The sequence below is a fragment of the Lissotriton helveticus genome, chromosome 3_1, assembly GCF_964261635.1.
Source record: "Lissotriton helveticus chromosome 3_1, aLisHel1.1, whole genome shotgun sequence".
NCBI lineage: Eukaryota > Metazoa > Chordata > Amphibia > Caudata > Salamandridae > Lissotriton > Lissotriton helveticus.
In genome coordinates this window covers 151,082,687-151,104,029 of record NC_136061.1, presented here as the reverse complement: position 1 = coordinate 151,104,029, position 21,343 = coordinate 151,082,687, and positions in this window count along the sequence as shown.

Sequence of the window (21,343 nt, the reverse complement as noted above, 5' to 3'; positions counted from 1 at the left end):
GTGGGCGTTGCATTGTTTATTTTTACAGCTGCTTCTAGTGTTTTTATTTTATTTTCATCAAAAGAACCTATCAGTGGCCACTGACTTTCAGGATCCTTTTTTGTATATTTATGCCATAACTTACTATAAGCTATAGCGACTAGTCCTTGCTTAGTAAACATGTCCTTATTAGGGGTGCCTTCCAGTGGAGCTGGATGGTTCATCTCTAATAAGCGGTCCGGGTTGACCCAACTATTAACCAATGGGGAGAAGATAGGCATGACGGATTACAATGGGGGGCAAAAGCCTGCACTACCTGTCTTTTCACTACTTGCAAAGACTGGACAGAATATTCTATTCTACGCTATTTGCAAACAGAGAATACCTCCAGAAAGAACCAATTCCAAACAGTCAATGTTTGGACAAACAATCAATCAATGAGGAATGAAATAGGCACGACGTGTTAAAGGCTTGCGTTGCCTACCCTTCACTATCTGCAAAGGGAGAGAGAATATTCCTATTCTTCCCCGTCTGTAGGCAGAGAAGATCCTTAAGAGAACCAACTTCGAACAATTCAATGCTCGATTCAATCAATCAATCAATGAGGAGAAAAGTAGGCACGACGTGTTAAAGGCTTGCGTTGCCTACCCTTCACTATCTGCAAAGACTAAACAGAGTATGGCGATTCTGTGCTTGTTTGCAAATAGAGAATTTCTCAGAAACAGTCAATAAGTAATACTAGTATTTTCAAACAATCAATCAATCAATTTCGCAATTTGTAGTATGTCACGACCTTACCCGGACCGCATGGACAGTTTCTCGTCTTCCGCTTCCAGCGCCCGATTGTCCTCTATTCTCTTGTTGCTATCGCGGCACTCCTGGTGGTTCCCAGTCAGGACCGTAGATCACTCGGGAGAGGTCTGCTCGGAATCAGTGAAGTTCAGATGATCGGCTGTCAGACGAGGGTCTATCGGACAGGAGCTCTCCCGATCGTTGCAGTTGTTCACTCTGTCGTCGGGACCTCTCCCACTGGATCCACGTGTCGCTGATGGGCCCCGTGTTTGGGACGCCAATTGTTAAAGATCAATTCAAAATGGTCAGGCGATTTCAGTAGATGTTTCCTAAGTTAATTTTGCCCGGCGTAAAACGCCTCTAATACCATACGAAGTTATTCAATAAAGAGGCAGGCGCTGGAGACAGGAAGACAGGAAACAAGTTTTATTCCGACGGAGTAGAACACATCAGATCGGACAACAAGGTATCGTCTCGAGGTGCTCTCTCAACCTCTTTGAGACCTGGTCTTTTATACACTGGTTTAAGACATGTGAACGTCCTTTATTACAACAGGGACATTGTGAAGTATGAGAACGACATCACCGGCACCCCCCCAGTTCCGGCCCCTTCCAACACATGACAACAGTAGGGGCCTTTTCCTCTCCTATGATTGGGAGGGGGCTATCACGCAGCTGAGTGTTCTGCCGATTCCTTTGGAATGTGTGCGCCTGATCGAATCTCAGGGGGGTGGGGAGGTCGTGATCAATAGTGGCTCCTTTCAGGAAAAGCAAGTGCATACAGTAGTGGGCAATAAACTGCATCCTCGGGCTAAAGGATGACCAGCGGTTCGTACAGGCAGTCGGGTTCAGAGGAAGGGGTCATCAAAGGAGGGGTATTCATGGACGGAAAGGAGGTGTTGGTCAGGCGCGGGGTGTGATTCCCTGAGACAGAGTCATGGGGGGGGGTTTCATGACTTGTGCATGTGAGCGCGGGGGCAGCCAGGAGGCGCGGGGAAGGCTTGCAAGGTTCAGGGAAGTGTGCTGACGGGCGATCGTGAACAGGGAGACCATGGTACCTAAAATGGCTGTCGTGTATGCTCATACGTGAGTCTGCAAGATGGCGTAGATAATGTTTAGTACACGAACTAAAATTCCACACGCATGGCTACCCGGAGGCCTCCCAGCGCTGAGCACGAATACAGAGAAGCAAGAGGGAAGGAGGTTAGTCACACTCGTTAAACAACCAGGTTTTTAGTTTTTTCCTGACGGTGGATTCTGATACTGTGAATCTTAACTCCCTAGGAAGGGAGTTCCATAACTTGGGCGCAAGGTGGGAAAAGGCTCTTCTCCCCCATCTGGCCCTTTTGATTCTGGTAATGTTTAACAATCTCTCAGAGCCTGACCTCAGGTTTCTTTTAGGGAGGTGTAGGCCAACTAGGGGCCAGATGTAGGTCGGCAAATACCGGTCAGTAACGACCGATTTCGGCCGTTACCGACCGGCATTTGCAAATGGAGATGTAGGGGCCTTACAATTTACAGATTCGGTATATTTACCGAATCGGTAAAGTTACCGATTCGGTGAAATACCGATTCTGTAAATTTATCGAATCGGTAAATCAATATGTAGGTGGCACTGAAAACAGTGCCACAGGCCCTTACCGATTCGTTATTTACCATGTAATACTATTGCATGGTAAATAACGAATACCTGTGTACATGCACATCTGTGCATGTACACCTGTGCCATGTGGCACACATACATGCCTAAAGGCATGTATGTGTTTCACATGGCACACAAGCCAAAAACAGGGGTGCAACAGGGTGTCAAAGTGACACCCTGTCCCCTTTGGCAATTCGGTAATTTTACCGATTCTGTAATTACCGAATCGGTATTTGCCATTGAATCCTATGGGCTTCAAGGCCCATAGGAATCAATGACAAATACCGAATCGGTAGTTACAGAATTGGTAAATACCGAATCCTACCGAATCGGTATTTTTTACCGAAAAATTACCTACATTAGATTTACCGATTCATGAATACTGAATCGGTAAAATTCGGTATTTATGAATCGGTAAAACTAATTTACCTACATCGGGCCCTAGATTTCTAATCTTGATTAGGCCTGTGTTGTTTATGGCTCTATATGTGATACACAGTACTTTAAACGTAATCGTGCCTCAATAGGGAGCCAATGTAGCTCTCTGCGATGCTTTTTAACTGATTCCTTCATAGGGATCTGACACAAACGTCTAGCTGCTGCATTCTGAGCTAGCTGTAACTTATTGACGACATACTTAGGAGCGCCCAAAAAGCGTGTTGCCGTAGTCCAGGAGGACGTGACCAGGGAGTGTATCACCGTTTTCCTTAGCTGTAGGGGGATTAGGTCCAGGATTTTCCTTAGCACTCTAAACATCCCAAAGCATGTACCTGCCACCTTCCTTGCCTGGGTATCCATGGTGAGCTCCTTATCCATCCAGTAGCCGAGATTTTTTATAGCAGTACTCGGGACTGGAGCACTCCCTCTGCAGAGTGGCCAGCAAGCCAGGGGCCTGGGTACCCCTGCATTGTCGAAGACCATCAGTTCGGTTTTGTCCCCGTTTACTTTCAGACAGCTCTCTGTCATCCATTTGATCACCCGTTCAAGACAGGGCTCCAGCTGGCTTGATTCGCCATTGATCCTTGAGTCAAGCTACACCACAAACTGGGTTTCATCATCGTGTGAGATTACTGAAATGCCATATCCTTGGATTATGTGTAATTGGCATCCTCAATTGACAAGGACTTTACCCCCTTATAATCCTCTAGGAAGTGGTACTATGGTACCAAGGGTAGAGGTGGAAAAGGGGTACTAAGGACCTGCAGCAATGATTGTGCCACCCTGAAGTGACCCAGGTAAACAGATGACAGCAGGCCTGCCATTGCAGACTGCAGGAGCTGTGTTCACTGCTCCATTTCGACTTTGACAGGCTCACAGCACTGCTTTAAGCATATTTCAGTCACCCCTAGAGAAGGTCTCTTGGGCCCCAGAGGCTTAGTGCAGTATACTAAGAGTGTAGACATGTAAGTGCAAGCATGTACTGCATGTAGAGACATCTCTATAGTGAATTTGTCATTATAGTACACTATAGAACACTATAAATGATAGGCGGTCCATTGGATACATGCTCTGTACTCCCAGAACCAGGTTGCTAGCTTCCTTATGGTACCACCTAAATATATCGGATTTGGTATCAAACGTTATGCCTTCTCTCTCCTGACACAGATCTGGTGTCAAAGGAAGGCTGGCATGCACCCAGGTGGCTACCTAGTGATTGCCCACCTGGTTATCCTAGTTGATATTTGCTTTGGCTGGCAGGCCCAGGCTTTCCTGTCCCAGCTGCCACCAAATGTGATTTATGACCTCCTGCCCTAGTGTGTGCACTCCCATGAGTCAGAATTAAGGCTTGGGCAGAAAGGGGGTCACACCTACCTCCTTCCAAGTGGGCTAGTGGATTGATGCATCAGAGCGGTGAGTTTCAAAGGCTGCACGGCCTCTGATATGCATCTGGGCTGTTCCCCAGCGGAGGACACAGCCCTCCTCTTGCCCCAGGCATGCTCGGACCACGGCAAGGAGCGAAATTAAGTATGCTGGAGGAGTACACCTCCAGGAAGGCTGGCCCCACCTCCAGGGTGAGCAGCCTGATCTGTACACCTAAAGTTGATTTCTGCCATCTTTAGGAGGGCAGAAATAGTGGGCTCCGGGTAGAAAGGTGACTTGCACCACAGGATGTGGTCACCTCAGGGGCAGATGAGCTGTAAGGGACTAGTGACCCATTGGGTACTAGCTCCCACACACCTAACCCCCCAAAATACAGGATTTCAGGGACCCCCTTGACACAGGAACTGCAGTTCTGATTGACTTACTTCAAGGAACGAAACCAAGAAGACTGTTTTCACCGACAACAAGGCTTGCACAAATAAAGCAAAGGATACCATGAACATTTGACAACACTGCTTGTAGCTGTGTGATTGTCTTGTTGTACTAGGCAGAAACGTGGTACTACCAGGCAGAGGCACCCTTGTAGAAGCCAGAAGCACCCTCAGACTCCCCTGGGCTGGTGGGACCAGTCCCCTGCAAAGTGCAGGTAAAATGATGCTCTGCACCTAAAGAATCGCCATCTATCAAGCCCTCCAAGGGATAGCCCAAAAGTAAATGGTGAAGTGTATTCTGGAAGCTGTAGTCAGCAACTAACTCGCTCTTGTGTATTCACATCTCCTTTCTGGTGGCACCATTTCTATGGGAAAAGCATATTTGGCGTGAGCAGTTTAAAGACCACTGACAGCTAGGAACAACCACTGCACCCGGACTCCACAGATCAGGTAAAATCGAATTGACTGTTGGGCCTTGGGACCCCAAAGACCTCTACCTGTTCCTCACAAATAGTCAAGGATGCAACAGCAGGTGCAAAGGCACACATTCCTTCAATCAGAACTTATTGTAGCTCGCAGATGGTCATGAATACACTGACAAGTGTGGAGTGACACAGGCCCTCTAGAAGGTCGGTTTTGGTCGTCTCAACTTTTCTGAGCTCCTTTCAGCAGTGCGCTGAGTTGCTGGATTCAGGTCTAGGCTGAGTAGAAGCAGAGCCTCCCCATGGCAGGCAGTAACCACACATTTCCCTTTACTTCGGGATACAGCAGCACAATATTCGCTTCACTTCTGGTGTACACTTCCTCCCCTCCAGGGGAGATCGCCAAAGTTTCTGCCTCTGGTTCTTCCTTCCTACAAAGCAGTCTTTTGGGGTTCTTCCAGACAGAAAGCGGACAGCAGGTAAGCCAAAGCGGTTAGCTTGTATTTAGTAAAATGGCAGTTGTGGTCAAATGAACTGAACACCAAAATTAGCCTCGAACTTTGGGAGGGTGCCAATCAGTTAAAGATGCATTTCCTTAAGTTGTCCCACAGCTTCATGGCAACCCTCCTTCAGGCCATCTATCACTCTCATGGTGTAACTCTTGGAAAGTCATCAGCAAGTCGTACTAGTTCATGACTAGTACGGCTTGCTGATGACTTGCCAAGATACTTGGAAAGAAACTTCTGAATGAAGGCTGCTCCGTGTCTATTGAACGCCTAATAAATAAGAGGAACACCGACATATAACGATCACATTTACACTTCTACAGGTTTTAAAGGGCTTTCGGAAAGAAAATATTAGGAGGAACTGAAGAGTTGTGGCAGACATTTGGCGTGTAGATACTGGCCTTTAAGATGTTCGTGTAGAAATAACAGACTATGTCTGAAGGCACTTGTCCCTGTGCAGTTTCAAATGTAGTATTGGGGAGGATTGTTATTTATTATTAACAATCCCTCTTAGGCTGGTCTGCCATTGGGTAGCTGGGCATTCTTAGGAGGGTGGGCCGGTGCCGCGACCCCTCTATTTGTGTCTAGTCCGTTGCCGTCTCTTGTGGCCGTACCTGCCCACCAGGTCTTATTGAGAAACCATTGTTCATGTTATGATGGCAGCAAACTAAGGACGCTTGGTGCAAAACTCACGTCGCACATGCCTGGTCGAGATAACCACATGCTCTAAATAGCAAGGATCATATGAGCTGGGGGGGCTGCTGTGTTGAATTTACAAGTAGTATTAGTATGTGGAGATATCATTTTACTTCTCTGAGTAGATGTCAACTGGCCTCTGTGTCATGATGGTGGGGGATGAACCATCTGGGTAACACAGCTACACCTGATGATGCTCAAAATAACTTCCGGGGGCTGAAGAAGCACCAGAGTTTGAAGATAAAGCTAAATTTCAAAATTCAAAGACTTTAATGATAGTGAATTAGGCCTCCTTAACTAACCTGCATGATTCTAGAATGGAAGACTCAATACCCCAGACACTCGACAGTGCTTTACGGCATGGCTTGGGTGCGGTGGAGACGCTTGGCACTCCACTTCCACCCGATGCCACATGCGGTGAGTACCGCTATCCGGACAGACAACGCTTGCAACGCAGGTTCCTTAGACTATGAGGATTCATCTACAAATGCTATCAACCAGTTCTTTAGCTAAGCCAGTTCCTTGCCCTCGTATTCCTATTATTGCACTTAGGCCAACAAGAGATGGGCTAATCATGTACAGTGTAAAAAGGCTATTCACAAGACTTCACAGACCTCCTGCCTCATTAATATTCATCAAGTAGGATTCCCTTTGTGAATCTTTGTGAATCACTGCAATGCAGATATGAAGGCTGGAAATGGACAACAGACCTCATTCTGTGCATTGTTGCTGAAGTGTCCCTCAAAAACACAGTGGGTTTATTAATGTGGAACAATGTAAATAACCCCTGGTGGGAGGGGAGGCATGCTCCCTCTGTGCGAGCTGTCCCGCAGAGACAGCTTCCGATATGTAAATAGATAATGAGGGGTATATTTACCACATTTTCATTTTCATGGAACACAATGCAGCAGGCCACCTTGCTGAGCTGCACTGCCTGATAGGGAGAAGGCAAGAAAGCCATGTATTTAACAATATATGGCACATTCCCGCTCTCTGCCTGCGCTGGCGCACAATGTACTGCCTAGCGCCAAGGCAAGCACCCATGCACTATTGAGAAAGGGTCCCTGCATTGTAGACAGGATTGTTTTTGCATAGGAAGGTGTCCCTTCCCCCTGCACAAAATAATCCTCAGAGGCATTTTCCTCTTCCTTAGTGTGCTGCAGAAAGACGAAAAAAACGGAGAGGAATAAACACATTTATGCTTGCTACGCCTCCCCTGGGGAGGGCTAGCATTTTGCCATATTCCCAGGTCTACCACTAATGGTAAATCAGGGAGTGCAGCAATATACATGGTCGGATGCGTGGGAACACCCACGTTCCGTCCATGGAATGCCAACCTGGGGCAGAGTAAGGCAAGGCAGCGACTTGAGCTCCTTTGCATTACAAATTACAATCCATTGATGTTTTTCCTTGCAAGCCGCGAGGGAGGAGACACCCTTATGCCATGCATGTTTTTTTGCAGTGCGCAGAATTGCAACATGGACATTGGCACACATCACAAAAGCATGTGCGAATCTCAGCGTCACTTTAGGGCACTGCAAATAGTTTTTTTTGTACTCTCAAAGCCTACAGTTAGAGCAGAACAAACTTTGTAAGCACAAAATAACTTCATACATTTGGCCCTTGATTATATCAAACGTCGTCTTAAAAAACAAATATGAAGAAATAATAGAAATGTAATCTAGGTTACGGTCTCTGGCTAAGTTAATACTATCCTGAAAGAGTGTGTGAATAAACACCTGAAAGAAAAATGCTCATATCATGTATGCCAATCGACCTTAGAGCAGATATACAATGGATTCATTGGGAACCAAGATATAGCCGCCGATATAACGTAACAAAAATCTCGAAAATCGTAAAAAACATATTATTGATTCTTCCAGATCGTCATATCAATTAATTCTATTGGTTTTCCCAGCTGGTCAGATCAATTAACGTTATTGATTCTTCCAGATCGTCTCACTTCACAGATCAGCATGTATAATCTGAAGATAAAACTGATAGCAAAAGACACTCCTAACTTTTCAGAACTCTTCATAGCAGTGCTTGATATAACTAAACGTGCGTAGTTATGTGCCTGACAAGATGGCTGCGCGAGACGGACACCCACTAGGGAGACGTACTGGCATGGGTCAAATTTAGGACAGTAAGTGTAAAAATTCAGGACAAACGGTTAACATTCAGGACAAAAATTCAGGACAGGAGGTCAAAGTTTAGGACAAAAGTTAAGTTTTACAGACGCATCAGAGGAGGTTGCGCATAAGTAAGTAAATAGACAACCGCTTGAATACAAGTGAAAATAAGTTTATATTAGGTTGAGACAATTGTGCACTTCATGGTTTTTCAGTATGCACACAGCTTTAAGCAAATGTGCAGGTCTTTTGAGGTAACAAAACTGCCCCCACCTTTCCAGCTCCCAGAGAAAACGCCTGATTGCCGGTCCGGCCAGTCTGGCCTTGCTACACCCCTCATCTTCACATAGACCCTCTCTTATGTGTATTTAATTTCTTCTATAGTGCTACTCATCCCAAGTATGTGGGGCAGAGTGTTGGAGTGTGTTACAACACACACATATTATATAGAGACAATCACTCATAAATGTGAAAGTCAATGTTTAGGAAATGTTGCTTAAGATTATGAGGCTTACAATGTGTAATCATAAATTCATCCATCATTCAGTCTTTCACTATTCATTCTGTCCTTCCATCTGTGTGCCCATCCATGTCCATATTCAACCATTTACAAACCTATCCATCACGTATCCTTCCATCCTTCATTTCACTCATCCATCCATCCCTCCATCCACCCTTTTACTCATCCATCCATTATGCATCCATCCATCCACCCTTTCACCCTATCCATCCGTACACTCATTCATCCACTCTTCCACCCATTCATCCATTCACTCAGCCATCCAGCCATTTACCTATCTAGCCATCCTTTCACTTACTCATTCATCCACCCAGCCACTCATCCTTCCACCCATTCACCCGCTCAGTCATCCATTTAGCCATCCACCCTTTCTCTCTCAATTCCCTTTCACTTAGCCATCCATCCTTTCTTCTACCCCCCAATCCATCTACTCATCCACTCATGAATCCATCCATTGAACCTATCCCTCATCCATCATTTCACTCATCCATCCACCCTTTTACTCCTTCACTCATCTATCCATCCTTTTGTCCATCTACCCGCCCTTTCACTCACTCATCCAGCCTTATATCCACCCTTTCACTCATCCGTCCCTCCATTCACCCTTTCACTTATCAATTCATCAATCCACCCTTTCACTTATCAATTTATCAATCCAGCCATCATTTAACTCATCCATCCACCCATTCACTCGCCCATCATCCACCCTTTCACTCATCCATCCATCCATCCATCATTTCATTCATCCAGCCATCCATACATCCATCCACCCTTCCCATCCCATCCCTTTACTTACTTACTTACTCACCCACCTTTTCACATTAATTATGAGCTGAGCCTTTGTCTGCCGAGTTGCAGACAGAAGAGACCCATCAAGAACTCCACCCTCGCTGTAGTTCCTAAAGCAAGGGTTGGGGGTAGGATTCACTATGCCCCTGCACATAGGCAATCTGAAAAAGTGGATGGCATGAGTCATGCATGATGCACAGTGCCTGGACGTGGGGCGAATATGACATGATGTTGTTTCCAGAGCTTTAAGTGGGATGAAAAACCTAGGGGTGTCTCTCCAAAAGGATGTTCGATGTAATTAAGGGCATGGCTTAATACACATAAGCTAAAAATCTGTTCTTAGTGTAATGTGCCACCCAACTGGTATTTTTGTTGCTTCTGTCATTGCACCCAGATATATAATACAACAAGTAACGTTACACCTAGAATAAGTAACGTTACACCTACAACAAGCCAGAACTATTGGCTTTGTCAATGGTTGTTAGTTGCATTAAATAAAAAGCAGCAACCATGGCTTCCTTGAATATAATATTGAAAATGTGTCAGTTCTAAAACGATGAGACTCCGAGAGAACTATAATCCTTTCCTTTGAACTTCTTTCACTGCCTTCCTTTGGTTAACTGGATTCTCACCTAGCAGCAGCATGGGCGTTTTTGCAGTTCCATGTGACAGAATGCCTGCCCTGGATCGAGGCAGGAGGAGGCCACCACATGGTGTGCCAGCCCAGACTGACGGATTGTCAATCTGTATGTGGCAATCAGCCCCACCCTGAATGGCAATGTGCGGGGTGGGACTGCTATTGTGCTCGGAGGCGTGCGAGGCGGCCTCATCAGGGAGCTGAGGCCTTTTGCAGGTGAACAGCTCTGTTCCCTGAAAGGCCCAAAATTACGGACAAAAGGTGTCCGTAAAAGGGATCCTCACGGACAACGGACGTGAGGTCCAATTTGCGGGCGGTCCGTGAAATTTACGGACAGTTGGTCACCCTAACCCCCACTAATACATAACGCAGCCTAATTCCGAGTGAGGGGATATGGGTACAGCCACGTGTTCAATGAAATGTCAGGGGTGGCGGTAGTGACATTGTGCACTATTTTACTTTGGATGATCCCTTGTCCCGCCCTCTGCCACTCAACAGCTTCTCATTTGCTGCTGTAGATGTAGACGAAGGGCAAGTAGTGGAGGCTGCAGAAAGTAAACACTGGTCCTGGAGCTCTGTTTTTTTCTATCCTGTTCTTGCCCTCGTGACTCCTTAGACCAGGAGTAGCAAGAGCAGTGCCTATGGGTACCAAAGGGCTCAAGAAGAGTAGCAGCTCCTCCTCTCAATTTACATCTGGGCCTAAAGGAGAGTGACATTAGTTTGATTCTGGTTACAAATTAAGTATAGTTTATGGGCTTTGGCTTTTTCACTTGTCTGTCAATTCTTCACTTATTCTACTGGAGCAGCACAATTTTAGGGTCCACCTACTATATATAATGTATGTGCAATCAGTGTATCAAACAATTATCCTCCTGTCAGAGCTAGGAAGATCGAGGAAAGGCAGATGCATTGAACATTTTCTATAAGGTGAATCATTTTCCTGATATTGTCATGTGTCTGTCTGTCCAGGAAAAAGCCTACTGATCTATCAAGTAAGTAAGAAACATGGTAAAACTATTGACAAAAATAGTTGTAAAAATCTTGGTGTTGGTTCTGATCAGGACTGTTGGTGATAAGATCTACACTCTCTAGTGTCCTTATCTAGCTTTGTAATCAGTATCAGTTTCTATCATTGCCAGAATTATCCCTCCCTCTGCAGACAAGGTATTACAAAAAATGTGTCAGCAAGGACATCACCAAGGGGCCGATTCCGATCCGGTAAAATGCGCTCCGAATCGTCGTACGGAGAGTTTTTTCCCCATACGAATCTTACCCGTAGACGTCCCGTACGTACGACGAAGTACGATCCGTACCAGGTGCCAAACTCCGTACGAGTCGTACAGGACTCCGTACGACTCAAATCTCCGTACGAGTCTCACTCGGAACCGGCTGTACGCGACATCACTACGGTTCGCGGCTGGTTTTTACGACCCAGCAAGTACGATTCATGTCGGGTACGCGCCGTACGACCCTTTTCCTACGGGAGCCGAAAACAGTCGTAAACGCAGAGTTCGCGCCGAAAAAGGTACGAACGCCCCCCCCAGGTACGGCACGTACCCCCCATGATCGCAGGGGTACGCGCCGTACCCCTGTGATCATGCGGGGTACGTGCCGTACACCCAGCGTACATGGGGTACGCACCGTACCCCATGTACGGTGGGTGTACGGCACGTGCCCCATGTACGCTGGGTGTACGGCACGTACCCCGCATGATCACAGGGGTACGGCGCGTACCCCTGCGATCATGGGGGGTACGCGCCGTACGGTGTGTAGGTGATCGTGCGCTTTTCCCTACGAATCGACGTGTACCGTACGAATCGCGTCCGGGTCGGCCGATCGGGATCGGAATCGTCCGGTCGTACGGCGTCCGTACGAGTCGTACGGAAATGGCTCCGGATACGATTCGTACGAACGGGGATTTTACCGGATCGGAATCGACCCCCAAATGTCTTATTAACCCCTTCGACGCTCATGACGAGCTGGGCTCGTCATGAGGTAGCCTCCTGCTACGCTGATGACGAGCCCAGCTCGTCATGAAACATGCGATACCGCAAATCTCAGCGTACGGGCGGAATTCCGCCCGCACGCATGCGGTTAAAATCTATAGTGTATCCATCAGGGCCAGGTTATAAAAACTTATAGAGCCTGATTACAAGTTCCCCATAATATTCCAACCCATGCGTTAAATCCTGTTTAAGCATGGGTCGGAATTACGAGTTTGAAGGTATTTAACGCATCCGATAATTAACAAATGCATTAAATAATTCTACCTTCATTCAATTTCAGCAGGTCAAACCTGCCGTAATTTAACAGGGGAAAACATATGGTATTTACTGTATCATGCAGAATCCGCATGTTATTCCCAATGAACTCGTAATAGGTGTTAATAATTGTACCCAACAAATATACCTGTGATATTTATCTGGGACGATAAATAAAACCTTAGCTCATAGTGTTTCCATACAGGCCAGGAGCCTTGTTTGGGTTCATGCCCTTAATAGCTGTAGCAATTCTTCCACATTTGGCAACTATATATATAGGATTATAAGTAATTTATTTAAAATTATAGTTTTATATATTTACATATATATATACAGAATCACAGTTGTTCTTTCATCTACCCACATGGGAAGAACATTGGCCTATTTGAAACTGTCGAGCACACCCACAAGGGAAAGAAATTAACGGCGCACTACAAGAGCCAGGATGCCTTGCATTTTGCCACGCCCCTGGGCAGGTATTTAAATGAAGGTGTGCACGCTAACCAGTGCTTACAGTTCCTGCCATTTAAACGCTGCAGAAGAAGGGACGAGGAGTTCCCGAAACACGTCCAGCGTAATAACTTTGATGACAGTGGCTGATGTTTTCTTTGCTTGCAGGCTGCCAATAAAATACGAGAGTGATTTATCTTCGAGTGGCATCCTTCGAATGGGGAATCCTGCTTTGATGGATATATATATATATATATACATATATCTTCTCTAATAATAAAAAACAATACTTAAATAATGTTTGCGAACCATTAAATAAAAAGGACCAATAACTTAAGAGTAAAAACTAGCAACCATATATACATATATAACCTAAAAATATATGTAACCTATTTTAAATATCAAAATTATTATAAAAACGTGTTGTAATTAATACCATGAACGAATTATCTAAAAAACCCTCCCTCTCTCTCTCTCTCTCTCTCGCTCTCTCTCTCTATCTATATATATATATACACACACATATATGTATACTTTACAAAAATATAAAATTAATATTTAAACATTCTAAAAAATACATCACCAATAACTTATACATCAAATCTAACAAACATATTAGCAAAAAACATATATCACACTTAATTAAAAAAATAAAACGTAAATTAAGAGTAAATAAAAAATTACTTTTTTATAGATAATATAAATATTTTAGAAAAAATGTTCAAAAATTACAATAAATAACAATAACAAAAGCGTTAGACTTTATCTATTCTAACACCAATTTAAGCATAAGTAGGAAAAGTGTTGTAGTTTGGAGTGGTTAGATTTACTATTCCCACTCCAACACATGCAGCAGTAGGGAAAGTGTTGGACTTTGGGAGGGTTAGATATACTATCACAGTCCGGTCTAAGTGGTGGATTATGAAGGGGTTAGAGTTCCTATCCCCACTCTAATCGAAACAACAGTAAGGGAAGTATTGGAATGTGGATGAGATAGCGTTATTATTCCCTCTCAAAAGTAAGCAAAATCAAGGAAAGTGTTGGCCTTTGGAAGGGTTAGATTTACTATTCCCATTTCAATCTAAGTAAGAGTAAGGAAAATGTGGGACTCTGCAGAGGTTAGACTTACGTTTCCCACTTCAATCTTAGCAACAGTAGGAAAAGTCTTTCAGGCACATGCATCAAAGCCTTTTGCAATCGCAAACGGTGCGAATTGCAAAAATCGGCAGTTTGCGATCGCAAAATTAGCTTTTGCGATGCATCAAGGGTCAAGGCCCTCGCAATTTGAGAATTCGCAATTAATTGCGAGTTCTCAAATTGCGATTGCATTTAAGGAATCGCATTTTGCGATTCCTTAAATGCAATGCATTAAAATGAAAAAAACAGCGATTTCGCAAATAGGGGGAGCAAATTACCATGAAGTTGAACTTCATGGTAATTTGCAAAAACTTTGAAAAATGCACTTTTGTGCATTTTTCAAAGTTTCATGTTGCGCACACACATGCCCTTGGGGCATGTGTGTGCGCAACATATGTGCACAGATCAATTTCAGGGGTGCAACAGGGTGTCCTTTTGACACCCTGGCACCCTTGAAATTGCATTCTCAATTTGCGATTCTCTAATTGAGAATCGCAAATTGTGAATGTCGTCCCATTCATTCCTATAGGCCTCTAGGCCCATAGAAATTAATGGGGAGGTATTCCTTAATTGCAATTCGCAATTTGCGAGTCGCAATTAAGGAATGTTTAGAAATCGCTATTTTTTTAAGCGATTTCTACATGCATAGGCTTTTGCGATTCCTTAATTGCGATTCCTTAAAAATCGCAATTAAGGAATCGCAAAAGCCAACATTGATGCATGTGCCTGTTTGTCTTTAGATGGCTTAGATTTATTAGTCTCACTCCAATCCAAGAAACAGTAAGGAAAGTGTTGTACATAGGAGGTTCTAGATTTACTATTCCTATTCTGATGTAAACAAAATCAGGGAAAGTGTTGCACTTTGGAGGGGTTAGATTACTATTCCCACAACAACGTAAGACAAATCATGCAAGGTGTTGGACTTTGGAGGGGCTACATTTACTATTCCCAATCCAACCTAAATAATAATAGCAGACGAGTTCGAATTTGGAGGTGTTCTATTTACTATTCTTACTCCCATGCAAGCTAGGAAAACCACACTGCTCGCCTGTACCTCTCAGAGACTTCAGGGGCTACCTTCCTCACCCCCAGTCACACATTGTAATGCAGCTTCTTTCAGTAGGCTCCTACTTTGCAACTTCAGTATATTTATCACACAAAGGCAGGCCACCTATGCTCCATGCATCCAACAAAGGAACACCACGTCCTGCATAGATTGGGCCCAAAAACTCAGCAAAACCTTCAGAAGATCATTGTAAATCCTTCTCCCTTCAACCCCTATATGATGTAATAGTAGGATTGTTTTTTCATAGGGCCATACTTGTCTCCACCTATGGCCAACATATACGTAAAATAACATATTTTCCCACCTTTTCCAAGGAATGGTGGGCTCCCCAGGCACTGGTAAAAAATAGGTGATGCTACCATGTTCAGTTCCGCCATTCCTGCAAAGAAACCAAAAAGAACAAACTACCACAAAATGCTAAAACAATAGGCTAATATAACAAATTAGAATAATACATTAAAATAATGATCTAAAATAATTATTTAAATGATAACATTGGACACAGTTGTATCCTGGACTTTTTTCCTTCTATCCAGCACTGCTACTGAAGGGTCTTTCTTTTCACACACTTGTATTCCAATTGCTTCCACAGGCAAAAGGAAAATCCTTTCTCTATTTCTAGCTCCTTTGTATTCAAATATGTTTTACAGGATGGAAGCTTATCCTTCTTTTATTTCTGACAGACCCCTTCACCTGGATGCCACTTGCATTAAGCAGATCACTCTCATCAAAGCTCTGTGAGTCCTAAACTGCCAATGTTCCTCAGAGCCATGATCAAGCTCAAAACTGGCACACACAAAGAAATGCAGGGTATTCAATAACAAGGTACCCCATTGGTGGCAGTATTGACAGTATTGCAGCTGCACAATTGAAGCCACAAACCATATATATCGCAAGGAGTATGGAGCACAATGTTCTGTGAATGAAGTAAATTGATATGGGTAAACACTAAATAAAGAGCTCAGAGAAAGAAACTGTGGTAGAGGCAAAAGAGGTCAAGCTAAAGAAACCCATTGTTTGTCGAATATGATAGTGGTAAATTTGAGGAAAGGAGGAGCATAACGTGCTACAGATGTGGGTTTCCAGGACACTTTGTCACTAGTTTTTCATGTAGAGTAAGAATTGTCACATGTAGGTCTTGTAGGAGGAGAGGACATTTGGCCAATGTTTGTAGGTCAAAGGGGACGATGCAAAGTACTAGCATGAAAACAGTGAAAGATCTGAGTGAAGTTCAGGAGGAAATAATATTAACCATAAATTAGATAGACGATTCTATTCAACAAGGAAGTGACAGCATTAGTGGTAGGGGTGTGAAGGAAGAGAGCGCATGAAAGTTGGAGAACCCTCATGGCAATGTTACATTGGGAGCTGTGAAGATTATGGGATTGGCAGACTCAGGAAGTCTGTTTAATTTGATCTCCAAGGAGATCTATGAAAATGACCTCAAGGCACAGATCAACGACGTACAACAAGCTGATATGAAAGCGGTGGGGTATGGCGGCAAAAGGATCAATATCATAGGCATGCAATGGATGTTTGAATTTTTTAAACAGAGTGGCATGCATGGGAGAGTGTGTGTGACTGATAAGGAGTCTAATCTTTTAGGGTGGCGCCACCAAAGGGACTTGAACATTGTGCTTGATCCAAACGCCAAAGAACCGGTTATGACAGTTGAACCGGTGAACGAGAATGAAGTGGTAAAACAGGTTATGAATACAGAGTGAGGTAAGAATCTGATGAAGACATTTTCACAGACATTTACTGACAAGATAGGTGTGCTGAAGAAATTTTCACTGAATAATTTTGAAGAGGAATGCTACACCTACAGTGCATACGGTGAGACCTATTCCATTCATGATGAGGGAACCAGTCCAGCAAGAATTGATTCCATTGTTAGAAGGAAAAATTATAGAGCCCATCCAGTCTTCTGAATGGCTATCACCCACTGTTGATTCACCAAAAGAAGGGAACAAGACCCGCCTTTGTAGCGACTTGAGGGACCAGAATAGGAATATATGGGTGGATAGGTAACCCATGCCCTGTATTGCAGAAATGCTGAGTATGATGGGGGGTGGCAAGGCAGTTCGGGAAGGACTGTTCCCATGAGGCACAGGGTCAAGGCTGATTTGCACCCCGAGTGGAATGGGTATGCTCAGACGTGAGTCCCATGCTCTCCACACCACTGGAGTCAAGCTATCCTGGCTGAAGACGGCTGATAGCCAGAAACAGGTCCTAGGATGCTTGATTCCGGTCCAGGAAAGACATGGCTTGGCAGTTCGGGCTGGACTGTTCCCATGAGGCACAGGGTCAAGGCTGATTTGCATATGGCCATGTCTGAACTGGGGTGGTGTGGAGTGCAAAAAAACAATGAATTTAGGCCCAGATCTCTGTACTGGGGTGAATGTATGACATTGTTCTACATTCTGTCCATCAACTGTTATTTTTGCATTTGTTACCCCAAGTGGGATGGGTATGCTCAGACGTGAGTCCCATGCTCTCCACACCACTGGAGTCAAGCTATCCTGGCTGAAGACGGCTGATAGCCAGAAACCGTTCCTAGGATGCTTGATTCTGGTCCAGGAAAGACATGGCTTGGCAGTTCGGGCCGGACTGTTGCCATGAGGCACAGGGTCAAGGCTGATTTGCATATGGCCATGTCTGAACTGGGGTGGTGTGGAGTGCAAAAAAACGATGGATTTAGGCCCAGATCTCTGTACTTGGGTGAATGTATGACATTGTTCTACATTCTATCCATCAACTGTTATTTTTGCATTTGTCACCCCGAGTGGGATGGGTATGCTCAGACGTGGAGTCAAGCTATCCTGGCTGAAGACGGCTGATAGCCAGAAACCGGTCCTAGGATTCTTGATTCCGGTCCAGGAAAGACATGGCTTGGCAGTTCGGGCTGGACTGTTCCCATGAGGCACAGGGTCAAGCCTGATTTGCATATGGCCATGTCTGAATTGGGGTGGTGTGGAGTGCAAAAAACGATGGATTTAGGCCCAGATCTCTGTACTTGGGTGAATGTATGACATTGTTCTACATTCTATCCATCAACTGTTATTTTTGCATTTGTCACCCCGAGTGGGATGGGTATGCTCAGACGTGAGTCCCATGCTCTCCACACCACTGGAGTCAAGCTATCCTGGCTGAAGACGGCTGATAGCCAGAAACCGGTTCTAGGATGCTTGATTCCGGTCCAGGAAAGACATGGCTTGGCAGTTCGGGCCGGACTGTTGCCATGAGGCACAGGGTCAAGGCTGATTTGCATATGGCCATGTCTGAACTGGGGTGGTGTGGAGTGCAAAATAACGATGGATTTAGGCCCAGATCTCTGTACTTGGGTGACTGTATGACATTGTTCTACATTCTATCCATCAACTGTTATTTTTGCATTTGTCACCCCGAGTGGGATGGGTATGCTCAGACGTGGAGTCAAGCTATCCTGGCTGAAGACGGCTGATAGCCAGAAACCGGTCCTAGGATTCTTGATTCCGGTCCAGGAAAGACATGGCTTGGCAGTTCGGGCTGGACTGTTCCCATGAGGCACAGGGTCAAGCCTGATTTGCATATGGCCATGTCTGAACTGGGGTGGTGTGGAGTGCAAAAAAACGATGGATTTAGGCCCAGATCTCTGTACTGGGGTGAATGTATGACATTGTTCTACATTCTGTCCATCAACTGTTATTTTTGCATTTGTCACCCCAAGTGGGATGGGTATGCTCAGACGTGAGTCCCATGCTCTCCACACCACTGGAGTCAAGCTATCCTGGCTGAAGACGGCTGATAGCCAGAAACCGGTCCTAGGATGCTTGATTCCGGTCCAGGAAAGACATGGCTTGGCAGTTCGGGCCGGACTGTTGCCATGAGGCACAGGGTCAAGGCTGATTTGCATATGGCCATGTCTGAACTGGGGTGGTGTGGAGTGCAAAAAACGATGGATTTAGGCCCAGATCTCTGTACTTGGGTGAATGTATGACATTGTTCTACATTCTATCCATCAACTGTTATTTTTGCATTTGTCACCCCGAGTGGGATGGGTATGCTCAGATGTGGAGTCAAGCTATCCTGGCTGAAGACGGCTGATAGCCAGAAACCGGTCCTAGGACTCTTGATTCCGTTCCAGGAAAGACATGGCTTGGCAGTTCGGGCTGGACTGTTCCCATGAGGCACAGGGTCAAGGCTGATTTGCATACGGCCATGTCTGAACTGGGGTGGTGCGGAGTGCAAAAAAACGATGGATTTAGGCCCAGATCTCTGTACTGGGGTGAATGTATGACATTGTTCTACATTCTGTCCATCAACTGTTATTTTTGCATTCGTCACCACGAGTGGGATGGGTATGCTCAGACGTGAGTCCCATGCTCTCCACACCACTGGAGTCAAGCTATCCTGGCTGAAGACGGCTGATAGCCAGAAACCGGTCCTAGGATGCTTGATTCCGGTCCAGGAAAGACATGGCTTGGCAGTTCGGGCTGGACTGTTCCCATGAGGCACAGGGTCAAGGCTGATTTGCATATGGCCATGTCTGAACTGGGGTGGTGTGGAGTGCAAAAAACCAATGGATTTAGGCCCATATCTCTGTGCTGGGGTGAATGTATGACATTGTTCTACATTCTGTCCATCAACTGTTATTTTTGCATTTGTCACCCCGAGTGGGATGGGTATGCTCAGACGTGACTCCCATGCTCTCCACACCACAGGAGTCAAGCTATCCTGGCTGAAGACGGCTGATAGCCAGAAACCGGTCCTAGGATGCTTGATTTCAGTCCAGGAAAGACGTATCTTGGCAGTTCGGGCTGGACAGTTCCCATGAGGCACAGGGTCAAGGCTGATTTGCATATGGACATGTCTGAACTGGGGTGGTGTGGAGTGCAAAAAAACGATGGATTTAGGCCCAGATCTCTGTGCTGGGGTGAATGTATGACATTGTTCTTCATTCGATCCATCAACTGTTATTTTTGCATTTGTCACCCCGAGTGGGATGGGTATGCTCAGACGTGAGTCCCATGCTCTCCACACCACTGGAGTAAAGCTACCCTGGCTGAAGACGGCTGATAGCCAGAAACCGGTCCTAGGATGCTTGATTTCGGTCCAGGAAAGACGTGGCTTGGCAGTTCGGGCTGGACTGTTCCCATGAGGCACAGGGTCAAGGCTGATTTGCATATGGACATGTCTGAACTGGGGAGGTGTGGAGTGCAAAAAAAAAAAAGATGGATTTAGGCCCAGATCTCTGTACTGGGGTGAATGTATGACATTGTTCTACATTCTGTCCATCAACTGTTATTTTTGCATTTGTCACCCCGAGTGGGATGGGTATGCTCAGACGTGAGTCCCATGCTCTCCACACCACTGGAGTCAAGCTATCCTGGCTGAAGACGGCTGATAGCCAGAAACCAGTCCTAGGATGCTTGATTCCGGTCCAGGAAAGACATGGCTTGCCAGTTCGGGCTGGACTGTTCCCATGAGGCACAGGGTCAGGGCTGATTTGCATATGGCCATGTCTGAAATGGGATGGTGTGGAGTGCAAAAAAACGGGATCTATGACAGAATATCGAGAATGCAAATATCGACAGACAAAATATCGGCCCTGGAATATCGAAGGCAAGTATATCGACACCCTATCTACAACATGGTAAGTACAAAAATATCAAAATTAAAATATCAATGTTAAAAATATCGTAATTAAAAATATCGTTTTTTTTTGCTGTAAAAAATAAAATTTAAAATAAATAAATTATACTTATATATAATTTAAACTCATTTAAAAATGTGTTATAATGTTTAAAATGAATAAATAATACATATTTAATATTAACATTTAATTTAAATTAAACATACAATATATAATATATACTTAATTAGGATATATATATTTATTATATTAATTAAAAAGATTAACAAATACTATACATTAAAATCTACATCAACACTCATAAAATAATAACATAAATAATAATAAATATTTATATTTAATAAATAACAACAATTAAATATACTTTCAATATTTAAAAAATTAATTAAATACAACATTATGTAACATATTAAATATATAAATAAATA